This window comes from Ornithorhynchus anatinus, chromosome X2, assembly GCF_004115215.2.
Source record: "Ornithorhynchus anatinus isolate Pmale09 chromosome X2, mOrnAna1.pri.v4, whole genome shotgun sequence".
Classification (NCBI taxonomy): Eukaryota; Metazoa; Chordata; class Mammalia; order Monotremata; family Ornithorhynchidae; genus Ornithorhynchus; species Ornithorhynchus anatinus.
The window spans coordinates 27,600,101-27,612,787 of NC_041750.1; the positions used below are offsets into that span (position 1 = coordinate 27,600,101).

Below are 12,687 nucleotides of genomic sequence, written 5' to 3' on the forward strand. Positions count from 1 at the left end.
GTGCAGAGCACTGTACTAAGCACTTGGGAGAGTAGTACAGTGCCTGGCACATAGCAAGCGTTTAACAAATTTAACAAATACCATAATCATTATTATTATTATTACAATATAACAGTAAACAGACACATTCCCTGTCCACAGTGAAGAGGGTGGTCTAGCGGAAAGAACACAGGCTCTGGAGTCACAGGACTTGGATTCTAATCCTACCTCTTCGGTGTGGCTGCTGGACGTCCTTGGGCAAGTCACTTCTCTATGCCTCCGTTAACTCGTCTGAAAAATGGGGACTCAGTACTTGTTCTCCCTGCACGTTAGACTGTGAACCCATTGTGGAACAGGGACCGCGTCGGACCTGATTATTTTGTATCTTTCCCTGCACTTAAACCAGTGCTTGCCACATAGTAAGTGTTTAACAAATGCTGTTGTTATTATTACTATTAAAAAGGAGAGTTGATATTATTAAGAAGAAGAAGAGTTGAGGGGGGAAGGAGAGGAGGGGAAGGGAAGGGCAGACTCACAGCTGAAGGTCTACGTCAGGATGGCACTGCAGTCGAGTCTGGAATCCGATGTAAAGGTCATCCCACAGCAGTCCATGTTTCACCGTGTGCCTTATGACCCCCGACCCGCCGACTCCTTACCTGCCCAGAGAGGAGAAACCTCATCTGAGCGGCAGGCCCGGCCTTCTCCTTTGGAAAGGGTCAGATAGGTCAACGGGGAGGACTACCGGGGAGCCGCCGACGGGAGCAGGGTTGAAATTTGCTGAACCAGGAAGCGGGTGGACAGGGCGGACACAGCCTGCTGTTCTCCAAATGCCACCTCCCCGGGGCCAGGGCAGAACAAGCAGCAGGGAAGCAGCGTGACCTAGTGGCAAGAGCGCGGGCTGGGTGTCAGAAGGACCTGGGTTCTAATCCTGACTCGGTATGTGATCTTGGGCAAGTCACTTCACTTCTCTGGGCCTCAATCACCTCATCTATAAAATGAAGACTGTGAGCCCCATGTGGGACATGGACTGTGTCCAAACCGATTAGCTTGTAACTACTCCAGGGCTTAAACGCTCAACAAATACCATAAAAAAAAAAAAAGCAGGAAAAGCTTCTCTCCCTGTGAGGGGTGAGCGAGGACTGTCTGTCCTCACAAGGAGTGGAGCAGCCGGAAACACCAGCAGAGGCCGGGGGGATTGGACAGATTGGACAGGAGAGAAACAGGGGGCTTGGATGTTCAGTGCTAGGAGAGGCGGGGATGGAGAGGGGAGAGTCACTGTGGTCATGAGAGTGGGTCCACCAGGACCCGGTTGCTCCCAGCATCCTTAGAACAGTGCTTGGCACATAGTAAGCCCTTCACAAATACCGTCATTATTACCCTGGTCTCTAGGACACGGCAATTTCCCAGCCTTAGCATGACTGTCGCTGCCCACGGCCCCTGGGGGCCCGGGAGGGTGAGGCTGGGAGTACCAGCGTCATCCTTAAAGCAAGCCCTGGGGCTTGGGCTGGGGCTTCCGATGGGGCAAAAGGTGGAGAGGGAGCTCAAGCCCGTGGCAGCACCTGACCACGAGCCGGACGGGGCATCCTGCCTGGGCCGTTGCTCACTTCGACGTAGGGGTGGTCCCGGCTGGGCCTCTCTGACGGGAAGGACCGATCCAGGAAGTCCACCGAGTAGTCGTAGCTGCCGGGCCAAGGCTGGAAATCCTTGTGGGCTCGGTCATCTGGAGAGGAAAACTGGGGGCTAGGAAGTCGGCTCTGGGAGACTGACCATAGGCCTCAGTTGCGGTGGAAGCATCAGCCCCGGGGGAGACGGGGAGTGGTTTCCTGGACCCCGACGCCGATTCCCCTTATGTGGGGAGACTGAGGCCGGGGCCTGCCACGTCATCTTTAAAGGATCTAGGCGGGGGAGTGCAAGGATCTCTGCGTGTGGGTGCTCTGCACCCCAAGTAGCTGGGGGGGTGCTCTGTGGGGGGGGGGGGCTGCCCCCTCAGGGCACCCCTGGCAATATGACTCCTTGGACTATAGTAACAGCTGAGCTGCCCTATTTCCCCTCTCGCCCACCCACCCGCCCACCAGCCCACTGGGATGTTGGTCTGCCCTAGGGTCCCCGGGGTGGCAAACTGGTGAGGGGACGGGACTAGGGGGTGGATGAGCCTGAAATGCCATCTGCCAATCACGCCGATGGGCAGTTTCCCTCTGGGCCCGAGGGCGGGACAAACGTCACGAGACCCAGTAGTCAAGTGGCCCGGTACCATCCCGGCCAGAGTTGGCTGGGCAGCTAATGTTAGGCGGCAGAGGCTATTTCCTTCTGGAAAATTATCTTCAGAAACACCCTTGTCCCAGGCAGACGCGGCCACTGTCCGATTGTCTCAAAAATTCTCCAACTTTTCACTTGCTAAATTGCTACAAGAAGTAGAAGGAAAATACTTCCTGGATCTGTTATATCGTACTCTCCCAAGCACTCAGTACAGTGCTCTGCACACAGTAAGTGCTCAATAAATACAACTGAATGAACCAGGTGCTTAACAAATATCACGGTTTTTATTGGTAGAGTGCCAGGCACACAGTAGGCTCTCAACACAGGGCCAGGCATACAGAAGGGATTGGGTACGGGGCCGGGCACCCAGGAGGGGCTCGGTACAGGGCACAGGGAGCCAAGCACCTTTGTACTCGACCATGATGCAGGTGTTCATCTCCGGGCGAACCCCGTCCAAGAGGATCACGAATCGCAAGTGTTCGTCCACCTGGGGATGGGCGGCCCGGGGCGGTGCCTCCTCCAGGAGCCGAGTCCTGGGGCTCGGACTGAAACCAGGCAGCTTTCCGGGCCTTGGGGGAACAAGGGGAGGGCCTGCAGGCCCTCACGTGGTTCAGAAACTATAAGGTTGCGAGTGATGCCTTCCCGGCCCCGCCTCCCGGCTGGGTCAGTCCCGGGTCCGGCTCCGGACTCGTTCTGTCTCCAACGGGGGCACCAGGCACTTGCGGGAACCTTGAGCTGGTCGGCCACAGGCACACCCACCCTCTGGCTAGGGATGGTCATTCAATTCTCTTGAGTCTCCCTCCTTCTAATGCCCCCAACTCTCCTTTCTCCATCAGTGACTTTCCCCCGGTGACCCAGCTCGGACCCTCCAACGGCCCTGACTCTCCCTTCTCCATCCCTGACTCTCCCTCAGTGACCCAGCCCGGATCACCCAACACCCTTGATTCCCCCCTCATCATCCCTGACTCTCCTGCAGTGACCCAACATGGCTATTAGCCTGTCCGGTCCCCTCCGGATCTTGCCGTTGTTTCCTGCTGCAGTGCTGCAGGGGAAGACGTGCTTCCCGCTGTTTATTCTGACTCTGCCGCGCTCCCCCTCTGGTGGGGGTCCCTGTTGGCTCCCCCATTCCCAGCCCCGTGAACGTTGATCCTGTCTTACGTCAGCCCGGAGTGGACAATTTGGGTCCTGGCCTCCTTTCAGCACCGGGGAGATCCCCCGCCTGATCCACCCTCTGCCTGCCTCTCTACCCAGTCCCTTCTGTCGGCACCGGGGAAGGGGACGTCCGGTCGGAGGCCAGGTGTCCCACCTGCTGCCGGATCCCAAATGACACCACCCGGACGTCAGTCAGCGGCACGCCGCTCCGGTCGAGGTACCACAGCGTCGGCTTCTCCGTCTCCCCCTCCTAAATGGGGATGTCCGGCCTCCCGTCCGCGGGCCTCCTCGGGGTCGGGTAGCTGGGGGCAGAGGACACGAGAGGAAGCGACCATCAACCAGAGCCATCCGGAGGCCGGGGTGAATCGGGGTGACTGCCCAGGGCCCTGAGCTTCAGGGGGCCTCGCCCTCTCGAGAACTACAGGACTCCCCAGACTGGGGAGTAGGGACATCCGGGTTCGAGTCCCGGATCTGCCCCCCAGCCTGCTGTGTGACCTTTGGCAAGTGGCCGAAACTCTCTGGGCAACAGTTTCCCCTTCTATAAAATGAGTTCGGAGATGGCAGCCGGCCAAATCCCCGGGGCATGGGAAGTCTAAACCAGTGTGTTGTCAGTTGGGCTCTCCCTCCTGGTTGAGCCCCATAAATAAATCCCAGTCAGGCAGGCTGAGGGACAGACATCTTGGAGCCCCGGGGTCCGTGGCCTTGGCCTTGTTCCACGTTCACCTCCCTTGCCCCCGATGTATCTATTTCATTTTAATGGTATTTGTTAAGCACTCACTTTGTGTCAGGCACCGTTCTAAGCACTGGGGTAGATACGAGCTAATCCGGTTGGACACAGTCCACATCCTACCCTGGGCTCACAGACTTAATCCCCATTTTCAGATGAGGAAAGCGAAGGGACTTGCCCACAGTTGCACAGCAGACAAGTGGCGGAGTCAGGATTCAAACTCAGGTCCTCCTGGCTCCCAGACCCGGGCTCTACCCACCAGGCTAGGCCGCTTCTCATCCGATTAACGAGGGGCACCCGTGGTGAGGGTCAGCATCAGGGTCGAGGTTGAAACCCCTCAGAAAGTACCTCAGTGGTCAGAGAACATGGGACTGATGTAGGTGAGGTCAGCGCGGCAGAGCCGGGCCAAATAATTGGACCGTAGCTCGTGGAGGAGCCACCAGCCTCGCGCAAAGGCAGGGCCAGTGAGCCCCGGGCCAGACGCCCTTCCCTTGTCTCCCATTTAGAGATCCAGGCAGGCGTGGGTGAGGTATGTGATCTGGGGAGACAGAGACCGGACAGAGAGAGAGCCAGAGAAACCAAAGGAGAGAGAAAGACAGAGAGATGGAGAGACAGAGACAGAGATAGAGACAGGCAGATCGAAAGAAAGCCAGAGACATGGAAACCAACGGAAACAAAAAGACAAAGTTAAAGACAGATAGACATAGTGACGGAGACAAAGATGGACAGAAAGAGACCCAAAGTGAGTCAGAGAGACGGAAAGAGACACAGACAGGGAGGCAGAAAGAGACATAGGGAGAAGACCCGGAGACGGAGAGAAAACCAGAAACAGAGAAACCAAAAGAGACAGAAAGGAGAAGACAAGAGAGATGAAGACAGAGAGACACGGATGCAGAGAGAGACGGAGCGATGGAGAGAGGCAAAGAGAGAGACAGAAAGAGACACAGAGACAGGGAGAGAACCAGAGGCCGGGAAACCAAAAGAGACAGAGATGGAAAAAGAGAGAGATGCTGGCCAAGAGACAAAAAGAGAGGCAGAGAGATTGACAGAGACAGCGAGAAGGAAAGACAGACCAAAACAGAGAGTGGGAGAGACAGATCGATGACAGAAATCTTCAGTTCCCAGCAGTGACCCAAGCCGGTCAGCCCTCACTCAGTTTTCCTGGGATGGGGGTCTTACCTGCACCTCTCCGAAGGCCAGGGTTTCAGGGGTCCGCGGGTGTACCTCCCAGGGGTGGGGCGGGCTCAGCTCCATCAGCGAAAGCCCCTTGTTGGCATCCATTTCTACGACTGGGGCCGGGAATCAAACACCAACAGAGAAACAGCAGCGAGACGGTGTAGGCGAGAAGAGATAGACTGTAAGCTTGTTGTGGGCAGCGAATCTGTGTATTGTTATACTGTACTCTCCCAAGCGCTTAGTTCAGTGCTCTGCACACGGTAAGCACTCAATAAAAACAACTGAATGAATGAATGAAAGGATGCAACGTGGCTCAGTGGACAGAGCACGGGCTTGGGAGTCAGACATCATGGGTTCTAATCCCGCCCCCTCCACTTATGAGCTGTGTCATTTTGGGCAAGTCACTTCACTTCTCTGGGCCTCAGTGATCTCATCTGTAAAATGGGGATGAAGACTGTGAGCCCCACATGGGACAACCTGATTATCTTGTATCTACCCCAGCACTTAGAACAGAGCTTCCGCATAGTCAGCGCTTAACAAATACCGTCGCTATTATTATTATTTCCCACCTCCGGAAGCCATAGTGACGTCGTCGTCCCCACTAACCCTGGGTGAAGGGGTAGTTGAATGAGCTTACCCAGTTCTTCTTGCCTGAAGCTTTCTGGGAATCCGATGTAGCTCATGGTGCTTACATCCAGCCTCCAGCCGTGCCTTGTGCAGAGGACCGACCTGGGTCAAAGGCCCCACGTGAGCAGTGGGGAGGTGAAGCCGTTACATATGACAGCCCAGTCTACAGCCCAGCCCGCACGCTCCGCTCCTCTGCTGCTTAACCTTCTCACTCTGCCTCCTTCTCGCCTGTCCCGCCGTCGACGCCCGGCCCACGTCCCACCTCTGGTCTGGAAGACCCTCCCTCCTCAAATCCGCCAAACTAGCACACTTCCCCCCCCCTTAAAGCCCTACTAAAAGCTCACCTCCTCCAGAAGGCCTTCCTGGACTAAGCCCCCCTTTTCCTCTGTTCCCCCTCCTATTGTCCCCGCTCCCTCCCTCCGCTCTACCCGCCTCCCCTCCTCGCAGCACTTGTTGTGTGTATATATGTACACATATTTATAATTCTATCCAATCTCATTATTCTGTATCCATCCCAACCCTTGCACAGGGTTTGACTCTCATAGTAAGTGCTTATCCAATACCGCAGGGACCTCTGAGCTACAGTTAAAACAATAATGAAGTCAGGGAGGGATGCAGGTTTCCAGTGAGATATTACACAGAAGAGGAAGCGCAGGGCTCTGCCCACAGTAGGCAGCCAGTCAAAACTAACAGAAACAGAAACTTTCCAAGGGCTGCTGCTATTCTAAATCCCTGGCAGTTGTGAGTTTGTGAGGGAAGACCTATCGGGTTTTTTCTCTGCTGAGTGGGTTTGTCTCCACCCCTCCCTCGCCTCCAATTTTAGGTAGTGAAGCTTTTATGGGCCAGGGACCCTCTTTGATATTCATCCCACCCACAGGCCCACGGAACTTTTTTTTAATGGTATTTGTTGAGTGCTTACTATGTGCCAGGCACTGTTCTAAGCGCTGGGATAGATACAACCTAATCCGGTTAGACACAGTCCATGTCCCACATGGGAATCACAGTCTTAATCACCGTTTTACACAAGAGGTAACTGAGGCACAGAGAAGTAAACTGACTTGTCCTAAGTCACAAAGCAGACAAGTGGCGGTGTCGGGATTAGAACCCAGTCCTTCTGACTCCCAGGCTTGTGCTGTATCCACTAGGCCATACTGCTTCTCTATGCTCACTTATGCTCATACCCATCTGTAATTTATTTTGATGTCTGTCTCCTTCTCTAGTCTCTAAATTCCTTGTGGGCATGGATTATATCTACCTTTCCTTTTGCACTGCACTCTCCCCAGTGCTCAGTGCAGTGTTCCGCACAGAGTAAACGCTCAACAGATACGATCAACTGTTTGATCCAACTATCTTCCCCCAGGGCCCACGGGCTTGATTGATTACGATTGATTAAGATCTGAATCCGGGATGGAGACCCCATATGGAATCAGCCCGATTATAAACAGAAGCTAGAGGACCACGCTGAGGGCGGAAAGACCTATAACCTGGAAGAAAAATCATCCAGAAAGGGTGGGAGTCCGCTCTTCCAACAAGTTCCACCTCATTAAGCACCCTTTCGGTGGGTGCAGAGGACTTCCATTCGGAGCCGTACTGTGGTGCTTCGCTCGAGGTGACCCCTAACCAAATGGAGTCGAATTACATTTCGAGACTGGAGAGAAAATCAGAGTCCAGTCTTACCTCCCACTAAGATCTTCAATGTCCTTAATAAAGAGCCCTCCTTGGTGTTTGCATAGATTCTTACAGGCTCGCAAGGCCTCTCCATCCTTGAACAGGATGTAGCTTTTGCCTTCTTCCTTGTTCCGGACAAAATTAATCCCTTCTTTAAGGCCGTCAACTTCCGGTGGAGATAAGGTCAGCAAGACCTTGGCTGTTTGTTCCGTGCTGTTGGAAGGCAAGAGTCGGGGAAAATAAAACAGCTGGTGGATGAACGCAAGCGGATTTTGTGGGGGCGGGGGGTATGATGGTTAATTATCCTTTTTTATGATATTTGTTATGTGTTTACTATGTGTCAAACGCTGTTCTAAGAACCGGGTAGATTCGAGATAATCAGGTCGGGCACAGTCCCTGCCCGGCGTGGGACTCACAGTCTAAATATGAGGGAGAACAGGGATTGAATCTCCGTTTTACAGTTGAGGAAACTCAGGCACCTAGAAGTTAAGCGACTTGCTCAAGGTCACCCAACAGGCGAGTGGCAGAGACGGGATTAGAACCCAGGCCCGCTGATTCCCAGGTCTGTGTTCTCTTCACTGGGCCGTGCTGCTTCCTTAACTGTCACTGTAAATTCTTCATCATCTGGCAATTATATTTGATTGGGTTAATACTGATGAAATGTCAACAAGCCACTGAGTACATTGGAAAGGGGTGGGGTGGAATCTTTGGACAAAGAATTTCCTAAATTATCCGTGTTATCTCGATTCCCCCTGACTGTTACCAGCTCATATGGTTAGTAGGGTGGTCCTAAGTTCAAAGTCGATGCTGTCTATTGGGTGGGTGAAGACAACCCTCTCGGACTGGCGCACGGTGCCTGAGGGAACCCAGGAGGGCAACTTTCCTGGCTCCCGGCCGATCGTTTGAGTCACAATAAACTCTGCTGCAAGAAGTCCATGTTTTTCAGCGAGTCTCCTCGACTGTCATTTGGTTTGCGTTTTCCTGTATGTCACAGTTTTCTTCCACAGGAGCCCCTTGGTTTTATTGGTGCACCAAGGAGCACCTTGCAAAAATGGTTTTATTGAGGTCCAAAAGGTAGGACCCGCCCTCCCATCCAAATCAAATAAGCAGGCTCTGGCTGTGAACCTTTGACCAAGGATTGCTAGAGACAGCTGATTTCTTTTTTTTTTTTTTTTGCATTTGTCTGAAAGAACTCAAATATGTTTTCCATTGAGAGAAGCCAGATTGGACCTAGAGTCCCCCTGAACTTGAAATGTTAAATTAGAATTTCCAGATTTCTTTTTTCCCTGTAAGCGATAAACTTTGGTCATCTTTACAAATTTAAGTCACTGAAATGGTTATTAAGTAGATATCCCTTTTTCAGTTTTCTGACTCTTGCACGAGCATTTTGTAATCATCAGGGCTTAATTAATAATAACGGTATCTGTTAAGCTCTTACTACGTGGCAAGCACTGTACTCGGTGCTGAGCACCGTACAGAGTTGTTTCAGTTTCTTTGATTACGATTCTCTCTCACAGCCAGACGTTTATTAGTTCTGCTAGCTTGTTGGAATTAAACATTTCAGCTCTATTATCTCTAGGAGTTTAAAAGGATTTTAAAAGGACTTCAGGAATATCAACTGACTACCGTTTTTGTTTTAATTTCATAACACGGGTGGCAAATGCATTTTATGGAGAAATAGATAATCAGCAATTAACCTTAGAGCCTTTTGTTTAAATGTTAAAAGGGGAAAATTCCCCACTAATGAAAAATTCTACCTCGCATCCAACGTCGACTCTGCTTTCACTTTGAAAAGAAAATGAAACGAAACAGATAGATCAACCATCCCTTTTTCTTTCTTAATCGGCCAGGTTTCAGTTCAGAATAGATTTAAAATCCATACCTCGGTTCCATCAGCTTCAAACAGGGGCAAAAAGCTGAAAAAGGAAAGGTTCCTTTGGAAAATTTGGTCGCCAATGGATGATTCAATCTTGGGCCAATGTTGTGAGTGAAATGGTCGAGAGGAGAACCTTGGGCTTGTACCAGTAATTACTAGCTTCCTGGGTTTGAGTCGCTGTAGCTGGCCGAGGCAGTGACAGCTGGCAGGTTCCCGAGTTCATCTGTTTGTAAAACAGGAGAGTTTTTCTCCTGGCTTTGGAGTTGGACTTTGGTTTTCTTTGTTCACTTCTTATCACTTCAACCTCTGCCAAATTCTAAGCTTCATCTCTCATGCTCTATAGCCATGTCCCCGCGCGACGTGTTTGCCAATCAAATGCAATCAATAGAATTTATCTAGCACTTAATAGGTGCCGAGCAGTGTACTAATCACTTGAGCGAGTATTAGAGAGTTAGCAGACAAGATCCCTGCCCCAGAGCAGCTGACAGTCCACCGCGTGCAACACACTGTACCGAACACTCGGGCGAGTGCAACACGATAGAGTTAGTGGAAACGATCCCTCACCTCAAGGAGTTGACAATCTACCGTGTGCAGAGCTGTTTACAAAGTTCTCGGGAGAGTGGGGAAAATAGTAAGTGGCACATAGCAAGCGCTTAACAAATGCCATAAAAACAAACAAACACAAAGAGTTGGTAGACCTATTCCCTGCCCACAACGAGTTTACAGCCTGTCCACACCCTTCGTGAGCTTGTGAAGGTGAATCATCCCCGCCTTCGCGCCCCCTTCCCCTACCCCTCCAGCTCCCCTGCCTTCATCGTTTTAGGCTCCCAAATGTCCTGATCTTTCCACCTATCCTCCATCCCCTTGATCATGCTCGTGGCCCGATCATCAAGGGAACCGGTAATTTAAAACCAGGAGTCGAAGGATTCTGGCCAGCCTCCTGGAGTCGCCTCAGCAGTGTTTGGCTTAAGATAACCTTTCTCATGTTGACCAATCTGACAGTGTCGCCGTCAAAAACTGAATGATACTGACCTGAGGGACCGGATGATGTGAAGTGGTTTATTAGTGTCAGTTCAACCTTTAGAGCATGGCTAAAAGCTGCCCTTTCCTCTCCGTCCGAACTGCTATCACGTTAATCTAAGCACTTATCCTATCCTGCCTTGATTACTGTCTCAGTCTCCTTGCTGACCTCCCTGCCTCCGGTCTCTGCCCACTCCAGTTCATACTTCACTCTCCTGCCCGGATCATTTTCCTACAGAAACATTCAGTCCACGTTTCCCCACTCCTCCAGAACCTCCAGCCTTCCCCGAGAGTTGACGTGATAAAAGTGATGGGCGAACTTGCAAGATTCAGGAAAGACTGAATCATCACAAAAGCTCCCAGAACCATAAACTTCCAGTCTCTGGGTGAATAAAAATGGAAAACTCTCCTGTGGGGAAAAGGGAAAACATGGAAGATTTTTCTGGAGGACAAATGGAATCTTCCATTGTGATGAAGGCCTACAGAGTCGCATTTTGCCCTGACAGAGGGTCAGAATGGAGAGCAAATCAACTTCCCAACGGACCCTGTTGGACTTCGGGAACACTGGAAAGGCCCGCAGACTGAACAGAGCCACTGTACTAGTCGCTGGGGTAGAGACAAGCTAATCAGGTTGGACACAGCCCATGTCTCACATGGGGCTCACCGTCTTAATCTCCATTTTAGAGATGAGGTAACTGAGGCACGGAGAAGAGAAGTGACTTGCCCAAGGTCACCCAGCAGACACGTGGCAGAGCCGGGATTAGAACCCAGGTCCTTCTCACTCCCAGGCCGTCTCTGCTCCATGCCCGTGACGTCAAGTGTAAAATGGGGATTGAGACGGTGAGCCCCACGTGGGAAATGGACTGTGTCCAATCTGGCTAGTCTGTATCTACTCCAGCGCTCAGTACAGTGCCTTGCACGTACTAAACTCTAAACAGACACCATTATCATCACTATGATCATTATCCACGATACCATGCCGCTTCTCACTTCCTCCTACCAGTCGATTTCTTGTTGTATATTTAGACAGTTACCTTCCCGGGGGACAGGGAACACACCTTCTTCCTCCACTTTACTCTCCCCAGTGTTTTATACAGTGCTCTGCATACAGTAGGCGCTCAATAAGCATTTAGGATTGGTTGAAGAAAATGACAGACTGTCTTTTGGAGAAAGTAGAAAGGAACCAGCGTTTTGTGGAGCAGCACGGTCAGACCCGGCCACTAGATGTCGATCCTGACCCACGATAAAAAATAGTTTCCGAATGAATTTTTGCCGCCCAGGAGCCCCGGAATCTGATCAAATCAATCAATCAGTCGATCGGTGATACTGATTAAGCCCTTACTATGTGCGAAGCACTGTCCTGAGAGTTTGGGAGAGGACCGTATAACGGAATTAGCAGTCATGTTCCCCGGGCGGTGGGGCTGAGGAAGGGGTAAATGCAGAGAAGCAGCGTGTCTAGTGGTTAGAACATGGGCCTGGGAGCCAGAAGGACCTGGGTTCTAATCCCGCTCTGCTGAGTTGACCTTCGTCAAGTCACTTCACTTCTCTGGGCCTCAGTTGCCTCAACTGTATAATGGGGATAAAGACTGCGAGCCCCATGTGGGACATGGACTGTATCCAACCTGATTAACTTGTATCTACCCCAGTGCTTGGTACAATGCCTGGCACAGAGTAAGCACTTAACAAATACCTTAAAAAATAAAAAGATAAAGCACGCAAATCCGAGTGCTAAAGGGCTTCTGTCTTTCCCAGATAGTATCTGTATTCCTCTCTCCCAACCCACACTCTGAGTCCTCTCTGGAATCTTTCAAATAACGTTCACGTTAAATCTCCGATTAGAGATCACTGAGCGGACATATAGATTCCCCAAATATCCAGAAAGAACTGCCCATATTTCCCAGATGCTCCAGAACTGGAAGAATTACGGGACTCTCCTTATCCCCTGCCCAATTCAGCTGCATTCTTTCATGGTGGCTTATCTTGCAGGAGCCCCTGCCTTCAAGGTTGACTGTCTGCCCCTCTTGGCCCGTTGGCCAAGTTGACCAGCCCAAATCAACTCCCTGTTAGCTTCCTACCTCTCAAGAGAGCACTGAATTTTCACCTGGGCCTCTTTGCTCCTTGCCCTGCTAAACCCAGCGGTGCTCTCTGACTCTCCGTCCGTTTCACTCTCCAGAACTCTTTACTTGTCTTGTTTGCTTCTCTAGTG

General features: G+C 51.5%; 1 pseudogene; it reads right to left on the reverse strand.

Annotated features, from left to right (window-relative positions):
- Window positions 1–452: 452 nt before the first annotated feature.
- LOC100082782 lies at window positions 453–9,667 on the reverse strand (annotated as a pseudogene).
- Window positions 9,668–12,687: the final 3,020 nt, after the last annotated feature.